Below are 7,235 nucleotides of genomic sequence, written 5' to 3' on the forward strand. Positions count from 1 at the left end.
AGTGTACATTTCCCATACACACAAAACGTCGCCCCCAAATGTCTATCTCCCTAGTTATGTGGTTCTCGCGCACTCACCTCACACACCACCCCCACTACAAACAAGCACACTTTGTCTCCTTGTGCACCACTCTCCTCTTTCTATCTCTCCCACATGCGGACCCGCCCCAGCTCCTTCCCTGTATACATATATGTCGTGAGGTCCCTAGCTCCCTAATGCATCATCGTTCTCAATTTCGCACATTGTTCTCTACACCATCTATTCTAGATCTCTCATGAAGTCCCTATCACACACACGATGACCCGCTTCCCTTGCGTCTCCATACATAGGACAATTTCGAACAACACCAACATTGTCTCCCTATCTATATGCCATTTATGGACACAAACAACCCCTCTCACCCCCTCTCTTCCTCTCTCTCTCTCTCTCTCTCTCTCGCTCGCTCTCACACCCCTCTCCCACACACACTCGATGTCTCTTCCAAATAGTCTGCTCCCCCCGCCCGCACCCATGCTATCCCACTGAGGGAGTCCTAGATTAGGGGGTCCTCGGACAACCAGACTATGTACTTGTGCCGGACTGTTGGACTATGAAGATACAAGATTGAAGACTTCATCCCGTGTCCGGGTAGGACTCTCCTTTGCGTGGAAGGCAAGCTTGGCAATTCGGATATGTAGAACTCCTTCTCTGTAACCGACTCTGTGTAACCCTAGCCCCTCCGGTGTCTATATAAACCGGAGGGTTTAGTCCGTAGGACCAAGAACAATCATAATCATAGGCTAGCTTCTAGGGTTTAGCCTCTATGATCTCGTGGTAGATCAACTCTTGTAATACTCATATCATCAAGATCAATCAAGCAGGAAGTAGGGTATTACCTCCATCGAGAGGGACCGAACCTGGGTAAACATTGTGTCCCCCGCCTCCTGTTACCATTAGCCTTAGACGCACAGTTCGGGACCCCTACCCGAGATCCGCCGGTTTTGACACCGACATTGGTGCTTTCATTGAGAGTTCCACTGTTCTATCACGATAAGGCTCGATGGCTCCTTCAATCATCTACAACGATGCGATCCAGGGTGAGGTTTTCCTCCCCGGACAGATCTTCGTATTCGGCGGCATCGTACTGCGGGCCAACTCACTTGGCCATCTGGAGCAGATCGATAGCTACGCCCCTGGCCATCAAGTCAGGTTTGGAAGCTTGAACTATACTGCCAACACCTGCAGATATTTGATCTTCAACAGATTCGAGCCCATGACAGGTGTGTTGTACTGTCATGATGAGCATAACTTGGATCTGCCATCAGACGGTGTTTAGGAGAACGCACCTATAGCTGCCTTGGCCTTAGAGCCGGAGCAGATCGCGCCATCCGAGGACGGGTGGATAGACCCCGCCACGGAGGTCGCACACTCAACGGAGATAGAGCCGAACACAGGCTTCACCTCCATTGAGTTCTGTGTCATCAGACCCTCGGACTCGTCTCCGGCCATAGGTTCCAAACCACGCGCGTCCGTGCCTATCGAATCTGATTGGGCACCGATCATGGAGTTTACCTCCGTGGATATTTTTCAGCACTCACCCTTGGGCGACGTGCTAAATTCACTGAAATCCCTCTCCCTATCAGGAGACTCTTGGCTGAACTATGTCCGGATTGAGTGGGAAGCGGACGACAAAGAAATTTGTTCCGCACCCACCACCCACTTAATAGCCACTGTCGATGACTTAACGGACATGCTTGATTTCGACTCCGAAGACGTCGACGGTATGGACGACGACGCCCGAGAAGAACAGGAACCACCACCCACAGGGCACTGGACAGCCACCTCATCATATGATATATAATTATATATATGGTGGACACCCCCAAAGAAAGCGATGGTGATGAGGCAACATAGGATAACCCCCTTGAGAAGCAATATAAGCACCGGCGTCATCGGCGCTGCTCTAAGCCCCGTCATAGCAAAAATAGCGATACCGGTAAAAGAGACAATAACGCTCTGAATAATGCCGAAGACGAATACAATTCCGCCCAGCCAGGCTTCGAGCAGGCCGAGCGGGAGGATGGGCAAGCTAGCCCTAAGGAACAGGCAATGAATGCAGAATCAGAGGATGACAATTACATGCCCCTCTCCGAAGACGAAGTGAGCCTTGGCGACGAAGAATTCATCGTGCCTGGGGATCCCATCGAGCAGGAGCGCTTCAAGCACCGACTTATAGCCACTACAAAAAGCCTGAAGAAAAAGCAGTAGCAGCTTCAAGCTGATCAAGATCTGCTAACTGATAGATTGACTGAAGTCCTGGCAGTTGAGGATACGGACTCGAGCGCCCAACCAAAAGTTACCAAAAGAACAGTTTGCTACCTCAACTCGAGGAAGAGGCATTAAAGCCCACACTACCAGTGCAGGATGCGGCTGACCGGCCACCTCGTGGCCGAGACAAAGTGGCGTATCAGCCCGAACACCATCCCGCACCCCGTCGCCAATAAAACAAAAACACCAAGGCCCGGGGCTACACGTAGGTTCTGTGAGACGTATTGGAAAACAAAGCAGGACAGACAAGATCGATCTACGGATCACGGGGGTGCGCCCCAACACATGACGATGATCATCACGCCGGATATACTAAAAGCAAATCTAGCCGGGCCGAATACAACAGACCAGACTCATTTGAACTGCGTCGTGATGTAGCCTGGCATAGAGGCGCCGCACACCCCCTATGCTTCACTAATGAAGTAATGGATCATGAATTCCCAGAAGGGTTTAAACCCGTCAACATTGAATCATATGATGGTACAACAGACCCCGTGGTATCGATTGAAGATTTCCTCCACATTCACATGGCCCGCGGCGATGATCTACATGCCATCAAGTACCTCCCACTAAAACTCAAAGGACCGGCTCGGCATTGGCTGAATAGCCTGCCGGCAAACTCCATTGGCAGTTGGGAGAACTTGGAAGACACATTCCTGGACAACTTCCAGGACACTTCTGTGCGACCAACGGATGCTGATGACTTAAGTCACATAACCCAACAGCCTGGAGAATCAGCCAGGAAATTCTAGACTTGGTTCCTAACTAAAAAGAACCAAATCGTCGACTGTCCGGATGCCGAAGCCTTAGAGGACTTTAAGCATAACATCCGCGACGAGTGGCTCGCCCGACACCTCGGCCAAGAGAAGCCGAAGTCCATGGCAGCCCTCACAACACTCATGACCCGCTTTTGTGCGGGCAAGGACAGCTGGCTGGCTCGTAGCAACAGCACATCAAGAAATCTTGGCACTTCAGACGCCAGAGATAGCAACGGCAAGCCACGACGCAACAGACATAAGTGTCACAACAATAGCGACAACGCCGAAGACACGACAGTCAATGCCGGATTCAGTGGCTCTAAGTCCGGTTAGTGGAAAATGGCATTCAAAAGAAACAATCCGGGCCCGTCCAGTCTGGACCGCATACTCGATCGCTCGTGTCAAATTCACGGCACCCCCGATAAACCATCCAACCACACCAACAGAGAATGTTGGGTGTTCAAAAAGGCCGGCAAGTTGAATGCCGAAAACAAGGAAAAGGGGCTGCACAGTGATGATGATGAGGAGCCCCGGCCGCCGAACACAGGAGGACAGAAGAAATTTCCTCCCCAAGTGAAAACAGTAAACATGATATACGTCACCCATATTCCCAAGCGGGAGCGGAAGCGCGCACTAAGAGAAGTCTACGCGATGGAGCCAGTCGCCCCAAAGTTCAACCCATGGTCTTCTTGTCCGATCACTTTCGATCGCAGGGACCATCCTACCGGTATCCGTCATGGCGGTTCAACCGCATTAGTCCTCGACCCCATCATTGATGGATTCCACCTCACATGAGTCCTTATGGACGGGGGCAGCAGCCTGAACCTGCTCTATCAGGATACGGTGTGCAAAATGGGCATCGACCCCTCAAGGATCAAACCCACAAAAACCACCTTTAAAGGTGTCATACTAGGTGTAGAGGCCTGTTGCACGGGCTCGATCACACTGGAAGTAGTCTTTGGACCTCTGGACAACTTTCGAAGCAAGGAGTTAATATTCAATATCGCCCCTTTCAGCAGTGGCTATCACGCACTGCTCGGACGAACCGTATTTGCCAGATTCAATGCGGTACCGAATTATGCATACCTCAAGATTGAAATGCCAGGACCTCGTGGGGTTATAACAGTTAATGGAAACATAGAGCACTCACTCCGTATGGAGGAACACACTGCGGCCCTCACATCAGAAGTACAGAGCGGCCTTCTTAGGCTGACCGCCAATTCGGCAATAAAGCCCCCGGACACCGTTAAGCGAGTCCGGAGTACCCTGCAATAGGATCGTCCGGCACGTCAAGAGCTCGCCTAGCAATTCGGCCTCCGTCCTAGTCCCAGTCAAGCGGTGAAATTTGTGCCGCGCGTACATAATTACGCACTTAAAATACGATGGGCATATGCGGAGGAACGGCTACAATGCGGTTTACAATGCGGCTCAACCGTCCCAAGACCCGTCCACCTTCACCCTTTTCTTTCTTTCAGGTCCTTCTCTTCTTGAGGCTCCTCCGATAGCTTGATTATCGGACCCATCACGGGATGAAAACACCAAGGAGACAAGAAGCTTCGACGTACGAGGGAATCACCAGGTGGTCTCTGATATCGATCACTATACTTGTTTTACATACCCAAACGCAGCTCGCTCTTGGTTAAGGACATGTCAAATAGTCCTATTTTGCTTATCGCACCACCTGTACACATACGCCTTGACGTATTATTCAAATAACAATGGAAAATAATGTACAGCGTCAGCTTACTATTACATTTCTTTATCCTTTTCCTTTACTGCTTATTTATTACAAATTGCACCCGTACATTTTGGTACGTCCAGCTCGCCAGGGGCTTTAGTGTACCCCCATAACACGGCAAGAAAAGTCCGAACACTTTCGACAGTGCGGCACCCCAAACTTATAGCATTATATGCATCAGCTCCGAATCATGTCTTGGGTCAATAGTTGGGTTTGCCCAGCTCCCATGTTTTGGTGCCTTACGTTCCGCTATATTGGCTAAGGTAGCACAGGGAGAACTACTGCGATTGTATCCCAGTTCTTCCGGACGAGCACTTCAGTAGAGAAAGCCAAAAACTGACTGTCATGATGCAGCGAGAGCTGGTCGCTGTTCGAGAGGTCTCAAACCCTTCAAGATTTTTTCCGCTTCGGGCGGGGAATCGGCCTTGTCCGATTTAGGCGTGTATAGCGCCCCAAGTTTGGCCTTCCGAACACTAGGGGCTTCGCCAAAATTTAAAATTGTAGACTTCTATGGCTAAGTGAGAGTGATAAAGCTGTATAGTCCGATTGCCTTGTTCGTTGTGCTAAACACCTCCTTAAAGGACCAAAAATTTGGATAAAGAGTGTTTACATTTATCCCGAACACCCCAGTACTAGTTACATGGGGGTAGAAGTCGATGACTGGTCAACTCTCAGATTTCATAAGCAGCCGCACAGAAGGTAATATTTTAAATCAACAAGCGTTATATAGCGCACATGAACTCGTTTTCATATTACAGGATCACATTAGTACATTCATTCAAATATTACATTCTTAGCACATTCCTCCGCCACAAGGTGGGCACCCTTTAGGACACTATCATAATACTTTCTGGGGTGGCGATGCTCCTTGCCCTCCGGTGGCCCCTCCGTCACCAGCTTCTCGGCATCCATCTTTGCCCAGTGCACTTTCACGCGGGGGAAGGCCCTGCGCGCACCTTTAATGCAGACTGGTCTCTTAATGACTTCAAGCCACGGACAGGCACTCACCAGCCGCTTTACAAGCCGAAGTAGCTGCTGGGCAGGGGCTCGGTGGGCCATAGCCGGACTATGAGGTCCTTCATGGCCAGTTCGGCCGCCTTGTGCAATTCGACCAGCTGCTTCAGCTGGTCGCTCAAGGGCATCGGATGTTTGATCCTAGTATATTGTGACCAGAACAACTTCTCCGTCGAGCTCCCTTCTTCAGCCCGGCAAAACTCCGCGACATCCAATATGTTGCGCGGCAGATCTGCGAACGCTCCTGGGGAGCTCCAAATTCGGGTAAGTAAAAGGAAAGTCGCCTTCACATGCTTGCTTTGCATAATGAATGACTTACCAGCCGCTATCTTCTTGACCGCCTAAATCTCCTGGAGGGCCTTTTGGGCTTTGGCCTTGGCATCTTGTGTGCTCTAGAGGGCCTTCGCAAGCTCGGACTCTTGCGTCTTAGAGTCACATGAAGAAAATATGCCCAAGAGGCAATAATAAAGTTATTATTTATTTCCTTATATCATGATAAATGTTTATTATTCATGCTGGAATTGTATTAACCAGAAACATGATACATGTGTGAATACATAGACAAACAGAGTGTCACTACTATGCCTCTACTTGACCAGCTCGTTAATCGAAGATAGTTATGTTTCCTAACCATAGACATGAGTTGTCATTTGATTAACGAGATCACATCATTAGGAGAATGATGTGATTGACTTGACCCATTTCGTTAGCTTAGCACTTGATCGTTTAGTATGTTGCTATTGCTTTCTTCATGACTTATACATGTTCCTATGACTATGAGATTATGCAACTCCCGTTTACCAGAGGAACACTTTGTGTGCTACCAAACATCACAACGTAACTGGGTGATTATAAAGGAGCTCTACAGGTGTCTCCAAAGGTACATGTTGGGTTGGCATATTTCGAGATTAGGATTTGTCACTCCGATTGTCGGAGAGGTCTCTCTGGGCCCTCCCGGTAATGCACATCACTTAAGCCTTGCAAGCATTGCAACTAATGAGTTAGTTGTGAGATGATGTATTACGGAACGAGTAAAGAGACTTGCGGATAACGAGATTGAACTAGGTATTGAGATACCGACGATCGAATCTCGGGCAAGTAACATACCGATGACAAAGGGAACAACATATGTTGTTATGCGGTCTGACCGATAAAGATCTTCATAGAATATGTGGGAGCCAATATGAGCATCCAGGTTCCGCTATTGGTTGTTGACCGGAGACATGTCTCGGTCATGTCTACATTGTTCTCGAACCCGTAGGATCCGCAAGCTTAACGTTACGATGACAGTTTCATTATGAGTTTATATATTTTGATGTACCGAAGGTTGTTTGGAGTCCCAGATATTATCACGGACTTGACGAGGATTCGCAAAATGGTCGAGACGTAAAGATCAATATATTGGACGACTATATTTG

This window comes from Triticum aestivum, chromosome 1B (genome assembly GCF_018294505.1).
Source record: "Triticum aestivum cultivar Chinese Spring chromosome 1B, IWGSC CS RefSeq v2.1, whole genome shotgun sequence".
NCBI lineage: Eukaryota > Viridiplantae > Streptophyta > Magnoliopsida > Poales > Poaceae > Triticum > Triticum aestivum.